We start from the raw sequence: 14345 nt of genomic DNA, 5'->3' as shown, positions 1-14345 counted from the left end.
CTTTGTTCATAGCTTCCATTTATTTGGTGCTGATGCTCTTTCAGATCCTGTTTCACATTTTCTAATCTTGGAGATGTTTAGAGAAATAATTATTCTTGTGCCCACATTACAGTAGGCGGACTGAGGCAACACCCCCCTCCCCTCCACCAGGTCATACTGACCAGTCGCAGAGCCCAGGATAGGAAGCCTGTCTGTGGTGCCCACACCTGGATGGACCTAATCCCACGGGGGCAGACAAGGGTTTCCCATGGCCTCTGGGGAGAAATCAGCTGGGGACGTTCAGAGGACAGGAAGGGAGTAGCTGGCGGAGGCTCCTGTCACCAGATACCAGGCAGCAGGTTAGACCCTGAATGTGTAAGCAGGTGAGGTCACCACCTGTGTTCAGAAACTGGCCCTGACCCCTGCAGGGGTGAGGCGTCTGCCAAGAGTTGGGTCTAGGCCCCAGACCGAAGTCTGTCTATTTGCCGTCCAGTTGAGTGAAGCTCTTTTCTGGGATCTGTCCAAGCCTCTGCGGTCACTTGCTTGCCCTTTGCTGATGTGCAAAGCCTCCCAGTGAGATGGAGTTTGTGCTTCTGGGGTGTCATCAACCAGGACAGTGGCCTCTGGTCTCCTGGACACGTGACCTCCAGTGAGATGGTGGAAGTCAGCATGGGCAAGGGACATGGGCTGAGAAAGGGTGAGTTCACTGTTGGCCGGTTCAGAGCCACCCTATGGTCCGGACTGGACCTCAGCGGGGACCAACCCTGAGTGTGTGTGCGGCTGCTCTCCTAGTAGTGATGGCGAAACCTCAGGGGTCCAGGTAACCAAGTCTTGTCACCCGAAGGCTGGAACTCACAAAGGTCCCGAAGAACAGCTGGGTTCATCTCATTCTGCAGAGGTGGAGACAAAGGGAGTGACAGCCCTTGGCCGAGGTCTGCAAGAATGAGTGGACACCTGGCTCTCCGAGTCCAAACCCACTCTACTGTGGGTGCAGACGAGGGCGCCAGCCTCAAGGAACCCCAGGGTGCAGCTGCCTGGTCCCCAAGCCTGTACTCTCCTGGCCCGACGCCCCGGCTGTCTCCGGCGGGCCCAGGAGCCAAGTGTGAAGGACCAGTCTGGGCCCAGCGCTTCAGCAGGGCCCCAGCACACGCACAAGCTTGTGGCTGGAGAAAAAGGCTGTGTTCAAGGGGAGAGTGGGCAAGGCACAGGACAGGCGGAGGTGGGCAGTGACCTGTGACCCGGCGGGGAGGGGGAGGTCGGCTTGGCTCCATCACATCAGTGACAAATTACAAATGATACATGTTACCCAGTTGTTATCATGGAAGTGGGGGTGGGGTGGGGTGGGTGGTGGGTATAGCACTGTACCCGCTTGAGGGATGCAGGGTCTGGAAGCTTCTGCAGGTCCAACAATGGCTTCCATCATAGATGCCAGGCCCTTTGATTTCTCACCTGTCCCCAGCCAAAGTCCCCAGACTGGCTTTCCTATAGTCTCCACCTGGGCTTGTGCCTCTGACTCCAATCTCTGTCTCTGTTGTTCTTGAGAACCCCAAGGCAGCCCACCCACAGCTCCAGCCCCCACCATCCCTCCCTAGAGTCAGATTCCCTCATCATGATCACGGACTCCTCCGTCCCAGGTGGCTTAAGCTCCTTGGGATAGGCTGGGTCACGGATGTCGTTTGCTGGGTTCTGAGCTTGGACTTGGAGCTTCAGAACCTGAGTGATGCAAAAGGGGAGAATCTCAAAGTATGATGGATGGATGCTGTATGATGTATAAAGCATCATCCATATAAAGCACAGTATATCATATACATCATCATACATATAAAGCACAGTAAAGTATGATGTATACAGAAAGCTGAGCACCGAATAATTGATACTTCTGAACTGTGGTGTTGGAGAAGACCCTTGAGAGTCCCTTGGACTGCAAGGAGATCCACCCAGTCCATCCTGAAGGAAATCAGTCCTGAATATTCACTGGAAAGACTGATACTGAAGCTGAAACTCCAGTACTTTGGCCACCTGATGTGAAGAACTGACCCATTGGAAAAGACCCTGATGCTGGGAAAGACTGGGGGCAGGAGGAGAAGGGGACGACAGAGGATGAGATGGTTGGATGGCAACACTGACTCAATGGACATGAGTTTGAGTAAATTTCAGGAGCTGGTGATGGACAGGGAGGCCTGGCGTGCTGCGGTTCGTGGGGTCGCAAAGAGTCGGACATGGCTGAGCGACTGAACTGAACTGACTGATAGACGCTGTGCCATGAGTGCGTGCTCAGTCGTGTCCGACTCTTTGCAACACTTTGGACTGTAGCCCGCCTGGCTCCTCTGTCCATGGGATTTCCCAGGCAAGAATACTGGGGTGGGATACCATTTCCTTCTCCAGGGGATCTTCCTGACCCAGGGATTGAACTCACAGCTCCTGCTTTGGCAGGCAGATTCTTTACCACTGAGCTACCTGGAGGCCTGATGTATGGATAAATTTGGTCAATAAAGGACATTCTGCCCTGCTGGAGTTCTCAGTTATCTGACTCAGGGGGGGTCCTGAGTGTGAAGCTCACTGTTGTGGGTGGGCAAGGTCTGGGGGAAGGGGATGCAGAGATAAGACAGGTGTTGACCCACAAATGCAAAATAGATTCATGTATATGTGGCCATCACTGCCTCTCTCTGGAGCACCCCCAATTCCCTCATGAAATTAATAAACAGAACCTGGGGTTTGGAGTCAAACAGACCTGGATTCAAAACCTTGCGCTGCCTTTTACTCATACCATAATCCTAGACAAATGGCTTGAACTCCTATCTGAATTTTTTCCTCGAGAAAATGGGGTGACAATGCCGAGCTCCAGGGGTCCTGGGGTGAGAATTAGGAAGGAGTATAGAGAAGTGCAGGGACAGGGCCTGATAGGTGGGTCACATTTGGGGCCTGGCGACCACCTGCCTGAGGGCTCTGCCAAGCGCCACCTCCTCCAGGAAACCCGCCCGGCATCCGTTGCACCCGCAAAGCTGCCCTCTTCCCTGTGTTGCCACCAGCCCCCACGTGGCTCTTGTCTGGTTCAGCACTATCTTTACAGTGCCTCTCCCCTGCCTGCCTCGCCACGCAGAATGGCCGACACGATCGAGTCCTTGAAGCTTTCTGACACCAGGCGAAGTACCTGTTCCTTGTTCCCTCTCGTGATCCTCAGGTCTACGCCGGGACCCGCCTTTAGGGCTTTCTGGGTGGCTCAGCCGTAAAGAATCCTCCTGCCATGCAAGAGATGCAAGAGACTCCGGTTCGATCCCTAGGTTGAGAAGATCCCCTGGAGAAGGAAATGGCAACCCATTCCAGTATTCTTGCCTGAAAAGTCCCATGGACAGAGGGGCCTGGTGGACTACAGTCCCTGGGGTCATGAAGAGTTGGATGTGACTGAGCACGCACCCACCTTTTACAGAAGCGTTCTGCCAGCCGGTCAAGGCAGCGTGACCTCCAGCCTGGGCGGCCTGCGGGTTCCCACCCCGGCGGCCAGCTGCCCTCACCCAGGTCTTCATCCCTGAGTGCTCAGGGCCTGGAACCCACCCCACCAGCCCCCATAACGTACCAGGGAGCGGCCAGCACGTCTGCCAGCATCTCCAGGCCTCGGTGGTCACTAACATGACCAAGTGGCCCGTGGTCCCCAGCCCCCTGAGGGGACAGCCCATGTTTAACGAAATGTTCCCAGTCTGTGGCAAAATGGACAAAAGAGCGTTTGGCAAGTTTTCTGTAAAGCTAGTTGATCTAAAGAAGGGTCCTCTTTGTCCCTGGGTGTGTCCTTGACATTTCCCTGGTTTCTTGTCGAAAATGCTTTTTCTTACTAAAAAGGTGATGGTAATAACTGCTAATAGCTGTGTTTTGACTCGGCGGACCCACGGCTGTCCCCCAAACCGGGTAAAACGTGGGTCTGTGAGCTCAGGGTCTGCGCCCCGCTGGCCCCAGAGAGCTCTGTTTGCCGATAAACACAAAGCACGTTTGAAGGCCTCCTGACTCTCCCGGCCTTCTGGCCCGGCTCTCTCCTCCAGATTGCCTTCTGATATTTATTTTCCCATCAACACTTCAGCTTGTGTTGAGACTTGCAGCTAGGAGCATAAAGTCCTACACGAGGGCCTGATTTTGATCTCTGACACAGTGTGGGCGGCGGCCTTGGGAGTCTGCTGGGATCACACCCACTCGGGGCCCCAGCTCACATGCCACCCACTACCCCCGGGTGGGGGCCAGGCCTGGGGAAGAGCGCTTCCTCTGCCTGGGAGCCTGAGGTGTGCAGGGTCGGACTTTCAAGGGAGGCAGGAGGGAAACTGAAATCTACACTCTGGAACACTCTAGAAGGTGCCGGGGGCATGCAGCAGAGAACGCGGGACCAGCATCCTGGCAGATGGGGTCCTTCGGTGGCTGGTGGGAGAGACACTGGGGACTGTAGACCCATCATTTCTTTTCTCTAAGTTGAAGCACGTTAGATTAAACCAACTTTCCAGGCAAGCATTGGTGCTGAGTTTAATTTCAAAATGGTCCCTCCCTGCAGGGAGATCTAGTGATCGTTAAGTAGATGCCAAGGACTGAGATGGCCCCTTCCAAGAATGATGCCAGTTTCACCAACCAGGGACCCCAGCCCTGACTTCCTCTAGGAAAGCAAGGTGGACTGAACCCCCTTGTTCCTGACTCCCCAGCTTCCAGCTTAAAACAAAGAAGAATCCCTCAATTAGATGCCTCTGATCTTGACTTCTGTCCTTACATGTGCCTCCCCCCACCCCAAGGTCAAGACCCAGCCTTTCCAGATTGGCTAAGGCCCTCAGGGCAAATGGCTGTAGTGCCATATCCCTGTTCTTGCTCCCTGCACCTGGCCCCAGACTTAGCCTCTGGTGGTTCTCCGCTACCTCGGCCACACTTTCAGGCCTGTAACATAATTTTTAAATAACTCCTTTATCCAAAATGTTTACTTGCTTCCAGAGAGAGTCAGTGCAAAGAATCTGGCCTGCCATTACTAGACACTGAAGCTTAAACTACAGTTTCAGTCCTCGATGATATTTATTTATCTTCGGGGTCAGCTGCTAAGTAGCTTGAAAACTGGGCCTTGGGCTCCTCGTGTTCCCAGCCCACCTGGCACAGGGAAGGTGGCAACCATTCGGGGATTTTTGAGCATGTCCCTGAAGGGTGCTCTTGGTCCAAAGGAAAGCTGGTGGATAACTGCCCTCTTCTACAGCAGAGGGTCAGGTGCCCAGGGTCCCCTCCCGGTTCGGCTGCCTGGAGAGGGTGTTGGCGAGGTCACCCATCTCTCTGAGCCTCATACCTGGGAACTGCAGGCCTAGGCCCGGTGCCTGTCGGTCGGGCTCACGTGTGCTCACTTTTTCCACTGTGCCTACCCTCCCCTCCCCGGCTCTGTGACCTTGGGCAGCCACGACCGCCCTGCGTCTGTTCCCCGACCGTAAACTGAGAGGCTGGGCTGGCTGATCTCAGGCGTCCCCTGCCAGCTTGAGACTCTGCGTTGTGCTCAGGGGGTGTGGCTGTGACGTACCCCAGGAGCCAGCTGCCAGGGCCCACGAGGGAGGCATTTTTTCCTGCCTCGCTGGGGGAAAAGCAGACACATGACTCTTCCAGCTGATCTCTTGCGTGAATTAAGATCAGCGTCTCGTGCTTTGTGCTTTGGAAAGGCGATCGGGACCAGCCTCCCAGGTCTGTGGCCTGGGGGAAATCGGCTCCTTCTTTGGGCTGGAACCTTCCAGACCAAGGCTGGTCCACTGAAAGTCACGCACCCCTGCTCCTGCAAACGCCCAGCAGACAGACTGTGCCAAGTCCCGTCCCAAGGCCACATCAGGGAGGGGACGGGCCCTGGGCTTCTGCTTCCTCTTCCGGGGACTTCTCCTCTGCTGCCTGCTGCTTCGGTCTAAAAATATGCTCTGCCTTCTCGTTACAACCCAGTAGGAGTGATAGATCCTGTTGACAAGAGGAAGAAGTTATGGGATGGGGCACACTTTGGGAAATTCCCAGGACGGCGGGAACCTGTGTGCCCTCCACTCACATTAGGGAAACAGAAGGCCGCTGCCCAGAGGGACCCAGGCCTCCCCACCCCGTCACTCCTGCCCCGCTTTGGAAGGGAGCCCCAGAAGCTGGCTGGGGCAGGGCCGCTCGGCAGGACCAGAGATCCACTTGGAAGTTCTTGGACTGGGGGGGCGGGTTCCTTCAGGGCAGGACCCCATGGAGTCCTTGCTGGGTCTCCTGGGGCCAGGTCCAGGCCCTGAAAGCCAGGCTCAGGCAGCCCCGAGGGGGCTCTCCCTGCCGCCATCACCCGTTTTGCTCAGGGAGCGAAGCCAAGCGGAGGGTCTGAGCTCTAATCCCAGCTCTGCTGGGTGAACCTGGCCAGTTGCCTCACCTCTCAGCTCCTCCGTTTCCTCGTGGGGGGGGGATTTAAGGCTGCCCTTGGAGGTCACTGTCAAGGTCAGCCTAATGAAGGGCCTCACAGCCCCTCGCTGCGCCCCCAGTCCGGCAGGTGGCGCCCTTTCCTCCGGGCCCTCCCGTCTCTCTCCCCTCCCCCTCCAGCGCCGGCTCCGCCCCGCCGGCACCTCCCCGCCCAGCCCGTATTCCTGCCCTGCTGGTAGCTGGACGGGCCTGGGCGAGCCCTGGGGACCGATACCCAGGGTCAGCCAGGGTCACACTGCCACCCCTCCTGCAGCCTCTCTGCTGGCAGTCCCCACGTCCCATGTGCTTTTGTTTCTGCAGGGCCTCTCCTTTTCCCTCTTCTGTTTTTCCTGGCACCACCTCTTCCAGGAAGACCTCCCGGGTCTCCCGTCTCTGGGCTGTGTGCCTCTGCTGAGCTCTCTGTGTTACTATACTAGCCCCTTTACTAGTCCATCTCCCTCACTAGATTGGAGGCTTCCTGGGAATTAGGAGCTTACCTGAGATTATGAATAACAATAAGACAGCAATGATGAACTTTTTTAAAAAGGCCCTTTTAAAAAAGATTTTACATCATGCATGTTCAGATTTAACAACACCCAGCTACTTTGTGCAGAAAATTTTCACTAGTGGTTGCTTTTTTTCATACTGCAGTTATTTTATAGTGAAGTTTGTCACATGTCTTATAATTTTGCTTGTTTTTATTATGACACATATGATATTCCTTATGTTTAAATAAACAACTTCCTTTTAACATAGTAATTTTTAGTTGTGATAAAATATACATTACATGGGCTTCCCAGGTGCTCAACCCACTCCAATATTCTTACCTGGAAATCCCATGCACAGAGGAGCTTGGCAGTCCATGGGGTTGCAAAAGAGTCAGATATGACTTAGCAACTAAACAATATAACGCATAACATATGGAATTCCCTGGTGGTCCAGTGGCTAAGACTCAGAGCTCCCAATGCAGGGGGCCTGCGTTCAATCCCTGGTCAAGAAATTAGATCCCACACGGCGCAACTAACACCCAGCACAGCCAAATAAATAAAGAATAAAAAACACATGCGTATCATAAAATGTACCATTCTTAAGCATATGGTTCACTGGCATAAAGGACATTCACCTGTTTGCTTCCATGACCAGCATCCAGAACTTTCTCATCTTTCAAAACTGAAACTTTGCTCATCCCATGCAACTATGACACCCCATTTCTCATTCCGGATTTTTAGTTGCTGTAAAGATTTGGGGAACACTGTAGTGAAATCAGAATGAGGTCTGTCCCATAGATAGTGTTGACTTCCTGATTTTAATCACATGGTGGTTGTGTAAGATAGTGATTTTTAAACATTTTGGTTTTATGTTTCCTTTATCTTCTTAAAAGCTATTGAGAGCCCCAAAACATTTTGTCTCTGAGGGCTATATTTGTCAATATTTCTGGTGTTAGAAAATAAAGCTGAAAAAACTTTAAGTATTTATTAATTCATATAAAAATAACAATAATAAGTCCGTTGTATCTTAACATATAGAAAATGATTAAAAGTTTCAAAACCTTACCCCCAAATGATTAAATGTTTCAAAATGATTATGAAATGATTAAGTTTCAAAACCTTACCCCCAAGTTTTGAAAAACATTTTTTCAAATCTTCCTAATGTCTGGTTTAAGAGAAGGTAGCTAGATTCTCACCCACTCCAGTGTTCTTGCCTGGAGAATACCCGGGACGGGGGAGCCTGGTGGGCTGCTGGCTGTGGGATCACACAGAGTCAGACACGACTGAAGTGACTTAGCAGCAGCAGCAGCTAGATTCTCACGTCTGTATCTTCTTTGTTTTTCTGGATGGTCCCTAGTTTCAAAAAATTAAGTATAGATTAAATAGATTTATTTAAGTATAGATTTATAATGTTGTGTTAATTTCTGTTGTACAGCAAGATGATTCAGCTATATATATATACACACACATCCCTCTTATCACTCTTTTCCGTTTGGTTTATCACAAAGTATTGAATATAGTTCCCTGTGGTCTATGGGACGACCTTGTTGCTTATCCTCACTCTGCTTCTGCAACCAGTCTCTTGCAATCTGTCATTTTTGTCGACCTCCGTGAAGAAAATCTAGCGGGTAGAAGAAGGAGCGTAGTTTAATAGTCACTGTGGATATTCTTTGCCACTCCCCCAGAATTCCACACACGGATGTTTCCCTTTCTCTCCTTTTCTGAGGTCACGCCTTACTACAATCTACTCCACACGCCGTAAAATCCACGCTCTTAGGGGGCACAGCACTCAGGGCTTTAGTGCCTCCTCGCTCCCAGCTCTTCGGGACGAGAGGGCATTTGAAGGAGTGTGCTCAGCACACGGGAAAAGCAGGGCCCCCCCACCACGCACACACCTGAAGGAAGACAGCGTGGAGGCGGGGAGTGCCGCCAGGAAGACAGGGGCGTCTAGGAGCACCCTCCAGACTGCAGACAGGCTGACTCTGAGTCCCCCCCTCCCGCCGGAGACCACGCGGGACGAGGAGTTTCAGCAGCTTTGACCCTGGCCATGGCAGAGAAAGCCTCCCCACCCCTGGTGTGGTAGGGCTGATTTTGGGTCTACTAGGAGTGGCATAGACGAAGCCTCTAAGAAAGGGGGCAGAATTCATGAACTGCTGTTAAGTGAGATGACAGAAGCCCGTGGAGGTCAAGAGCCCAGCCATCGTACGAGCGTCCTGAGGCCGCCGAAACAAGTGACCCCCAGAGTAATGGCTGAAAAACCCCCAGTGGGACTCCCAGGAGGCCTAATGGTTAGGGCTCTGTGCTCCCAATGTAGGGGGCCTGGGTTCGATCCCTGGTTAGGGAACTAGAGCCTGCACACTGCAACGAAGACCCGAAACAGCCAAGTAAATCCAACTAACTAACTAAATAAAACAACCCAAGTCTCTTCTCTGGCAGGTCCTGAAGTCAGAGTCTCATGTGGGGTCAGGACACGTGTGGGCAGGGCTCAGCTTCCCCTGGAGGCTCCAAGAGAGAATCCATCTCCTGGCCTTTGCCAGCTTCCAGAGGCGTCCACGTGCCTTGGCCCACGGACCCTTTCCCCACATCCAAGCCAGCAGCTCCGCATCTCCTGGTCTCTCTGTGACGCTGACCTCCTTCTTCCTCTCGTGACCCTTGTGATGACATTGGACCTTCAGAGAAAATCGAGGACCATCTCCCCGTCTCAAGGTTCTTAACTAATCCCGTCTGCAAAGTCCCTTTTGTCGAAGAAGGCAGCATATGAGGACTTCCCTGGTGGTCCAGTGACTAAGACTCTGCACTCCCGGTGCAGGGGGCCCAGGTTCGAGTCCCTGGTCAGGGAACTAGAGTCCACACGCCTCAACTGAGAGTTCGCACACTGCGACTGAAGATCCCTCGCGCCGCAACTAAGATATGGAGCAACCGAACACGTGAGTAAAGACATTTAAGAAAACAGAGGGAAGAAGTTCACAGGTTCTGGGTATCAGGACGTGACCATCCTAGAGGGGCGTTACTATGTCCCCACAGGGCTCCAGGGCCTCGGACAAGTCATTTCACCTCTGCTTGCCTCAGTTTCCACATCTGTAGAGAGAAGACAGTGATAGTCCTACCCCGTTAGGCCCACTGCTACTTCCACAAGCCCTTCTGGCAGATGCAGAGGGCTGTGGGCAGTGGCCGCGTTTCCGGAAGCTTCCCTGGCCATGGCCCAGGTAGCTGAGGAGGGGCTGCTCACTGATCTCACCATGCGTCTGTCCATCGCCCCCCGCGAAGGGCAGTTCCAGTGGCACCCCTCCCCCGACCCAAAAGCCCCCCATACCTGCCCTGGGAGGGGCCGGGAGGGCAGGGAGGTGGTGGTGGCGGCCGCCACGGCCACACACGGCTTTTTCCTGCATTTAACCGGATTACAGGACTTGAGCTTCCTTCCGTGTGAGGTCCTCCCAAGCCCCTGGGAAGTCACGGGCGCTGAGCCTACACTTGTTGGATCGTGAGTCACCCATTGGCTGAGGGGTAGAGAAGAGATGTAATCAGAATTTCGGCCCTGGCCCGCTCAAAGCCTCCATTTTTCTGTGAACATATAGTGTAGAGGGTACTTATTTCAGAACAATAAAGGGATCGTGACCTCAACAGCGAATCCCTCCCCATGGCCTGGGGGAGCACAGCCAGCCCCCAGCCCGGGTGAGGGTCCACCCCCTGAGCCCCTCCCGGGAGCTGCCCTTGGAAGTCAGGAACTGCACAGAGCGAGCAAATCTGACCTTGAGCTGAGCGTGTTCTGCCCACAGGGGGAGCGCCGAGAGCTCCCCGAGCCCAGGACACCGCCTCCTCATCACCCAGCAGAGGAGAAAGGTGAGGGTGTGCCCACCCCCAGACTCTGCACAGCTGAGTCACCGGAGGCGTGGTCGCCCGCCGGCCATCTTGAGCTCACACACCTGTGCAAGACCAAGCGTGTGCACGCGCGCGTGTGTGCTTGTGTATGGGTGTGCACATCAGCAGGTTTGCAATTATGTCTGCGTGTGTGTACACGTGTAACTGCACTTTCACGTGCACCTGAGTATGTACATGAATGCACGCGTGTTCGCACACCTGTGTACAAACATGGGTACACACGTGTGCATGTACCTGTGTGCATGCTTGCCTATGAGCGTGTGTGCCTGCGTGGGCAAGCATGTACATGTCTCTATGTGTGCTCACATCTGTGTACGAGTGTGCATCCACTTCTGTGCGTGGGGGCCCGTTTGTGTGTGTTCGTGTCTCTGTGTGCATTTTCTCTCTCGGGCAATCCAGATGGCTGTGGCAATTCAACACAGTGGTGAAGGTGGACACCAAGACAGGTCCAGGGAAAGGTGCGGGCCCGGCCCTGTCTACGCCTACCCACCGTGGGCTCGGCCAAGCCAAGGGTGCGGGCAGGAGGCTCCCAGGACCGAATTGCTAGCACCTTTGACCAGCTGCATTGCTTATTTCTCAACCTCTCCCACTTGAGGGCATCTTGCCATGTATTTTGGTTTCAAGCCCAATCTGAGGGCCAGCTGCTGCCCATCCTGGGGGAATATCGTCTTCCTTTGGCACGTGCCCACCTGCTCCAGGCCGGCCTCTGGGGACCCCTCCCCGGGCTCTGGGGGGCTGCTTTTTAAGACCCCCACCGTTGTATGAACAGGGTTGGTCTCTCGATCATCGGCTTCATGGGGAACAAAGGTGGAATTGTGACGGCTGTGGGAAAGGGCAGCAGTTTTGCAGCACAAAGAATTTATTTTTTCTTTCCCTGATCTGAGCCCTATTGGGGGCCCGCAGGCTGCCTGGGAATTCGGAAGCAGCTTCTGGGAGAAGGCTGGGCAGGCAGTGTGGGTGGCCGGCCACTCAGGGTGCCCGCTGGCCCCCCAGTGCCTCCAGGGCATCCATTCCGTCCCCGGAGCCCCGCCCATGGCCCACCGGCGTGTTGGGGACACACTTGGGCTCTCCTGCCCCTCTCCGATGCCGCGGCCCCTCCAGCCCTCCTTGGCTTTGCTCACACCCAAAGCGTGTCCCCCGCTGCTCCCGGCTCTGCACATGCAGTCCTCCCCCCCCTCCTCCCAGTGGATCACCTTCCACCCCATCCCCATCCCACCCCCACCGCTATCTGGCTCCATGGACCCCACAAGAGGCAATGCTTCCCGGTCTGTCTCCAACTGGGTCTGCCTCCCAGGTGCCTCGCAGGAACTCCCGAATTGCTCTGAAGTCTGACCCCCTCCATGGTCCTTGTCTTGACCGACGGGGCTACTGGACAGCCAGTCTATCTGAGCCAGCTGTCAGGGCTGGGCTGCACACCACATGGCCCACCACCCCTCCAACCCATCACCAGCTCCAGCCAAGGCTCCTGAGAGCTCTCTCCTATCTCCCCCACCATCCCTCACCTCCTCTCCTACCTCCCCCACCGCCATCTCCCCCACTTCCCTCACCTCCCCCACCTCCCTCACTCACCCACTAAAACCACTGATGGCTCCCTGTGGCCTTCGAGGACCCAAGGGTACACCAGGCCCTTTGCAGCACACCCCCCACCTCTTGCCTCCAGGTTCTGCTCCCTCTAGGGGCTCCCTCCCCTGTGAACACCACGCTTCCCTTCCCAGCCCCATGCCTGCCCCTTCCCTTGACGGGCTCCTCATCCCTGAAGACTTGGGTTAGCGGTCACATCACCTCCTCCCGGAAGCCTTCCCAACGCTGGTGAGTGCATGCCTCCCACAGCCCTTGCTCTTGATATGCCCTTGATGGAGGAACCCCCTTTGTGAGGTGGGGTGGATTGGTTTATGGAGACATCCCCGCAGCCCGGTGGGAGGGTGTGTAGGTGGGGGATGTCGCCTTTGCACCCGCAGACCTGTACCTGACCTTCCCGATGGGGGCATGACCTCAGGGATGGTCTGTGAGACAGGGCCCCATGCCCCCAGCAGGGGCATTGGGGTGTGAGTGATGGGAATGTCGGCAGGGCCAGCAGACGCTCCCAGCCAGGTGACCTTGGGTTGACCTTGCCCAGCCTCTGTCTCCTGCCTGTAGACTGGGGACCACAGAAGAATCTGACATTAGAGCCAGACCTGCAGTGAGGCCCGGGCCCTGAGTGCCCAGGGAGCTCAGCTGGACGGTCAGAAGCCTGGCCCGAGGAGGGGTTCCAGGGACAGAGGGAATGCGGGGTCAGGCGATATGGTCGCCGCCTGGCGGTCTGCCCTTGGGAAGGTCGCCAGCCTCCCGAGCAGACCGCCCTTCGGAGGCCCCACGGCTCCCCTGGGTCCTGCCTGTGCTCCCAGGCCCTGGGTCATGGCTGGGCCACCCAACTGCCTTGGGAGCTGACCTGGGCTGACTGTGGCGCTTGGCCGAGTCGTGTCTCTGCATTTAGCACCGGAACTGAGTCGTATAAAGCGGGGTAGGGGGAGCGGGCACCTCCTTGTCCTCTGCCTGCAATGATGGAGGAGCCAGGGGGCACCTCCCCACTGCCAGGGCCCCTCCAGTTGCTGACCACTGGCCCCCCGGCCTGGCCGAGCCCTTCCAGCTCTGATAGGCTCTGCTCAGGAGTCTGTTCTCCTTCTTTTAAATTTTATTCATTCACCTCTGGCTGTGCTGGGTCTTCGTTGATGCGCAGCCCCTTCTCGAGTTGCAGGAGCTTCTCCTGTTGGGGTGAGGGGCTTCAGTAGGTGCAGCTCCCGAGGTCAGTAGTCGTGGGGCAGGGGCTTAGTCGCTCTGCAGCACGTGGGACCTTCCCAGATCACAAATCGAACCCATGTCTCTGGCATCAGCTGGCAGGTTCGTTACCACTGAGCCACCAGGAAAGCCCCGATCAGGAGTCTTGGGGCCGGCGCCAGCTCGGGCTAAAAAGACGGCCGTGGGGGATCACGTGGGTGGCTGGGGGCAGCCGGGCCTGGACTGGCTACTTCGCTCCCTGTCCTTGGTTTCCCCATCCGGCCCCACAGGAGGATGGAGGCCGTGCCACAGTGAGCGCCCCGTGGGGGGTGAGCAGGCGGGCACCCCTGGGCCTCTGCCCGGCCTGATTTGTGCATCAAGGCTGAACCTTCTGCGGCACACCCTGCCCCCCTCCCCAGACAGGGCACTCATTCGGCCGTGGCCTGGGGGGTGGCTCTGCCACGCTGCCCCTGGGTCCCTGGGGGACACTGGTGAACGTCCCCGTCTGCAGCAAACTGCTCGCCCCGGCCAGGAGCAGGCTGGGCGGTGGGCCCAGGGCCCAGGTCATGCAGGGCAGCTCAGGTTGTGGGTGAGACAGGCTGCCAGGCCCCCATGGGCCGCAGGACTCTCAGTTCCTGGCCCGAAGAATGGGCGGACATGAGCAGTGCCCGCCTGGCGGCTGCTGGAAATACCCCAAAGGTCCCATGGAGCCCTGAGTGGCCAGAGAGAAGCAGGATGACCAACACCGTGCCTCCCCCGCCCTCCCAGAGGTTATGGCTAGGGCCACACCGGCCCGGTCTCCAGGGCGCTGCTCCCTGGCCCCTGGCCACTGCACGGGGCTGAGTA

Source organism: Odocoileus virginianus, chromosome 23 (assembly GCF_023699985.2).
Source record: "Odocoileus virginianus isolate 20LAN1187 ecotype Illinois chromosome 23, Ovbor_1.2, whole genome shotgun sequence".
Lineage (NCBI taxonomy): Eukaryota > Metazoa > Chordata > Mammalia > Artiodactyla > Cervidae > Odocoileus > Odocoileus virginianus.
This window is presented reverse-complemented; position numbering follows the sequence as displayed.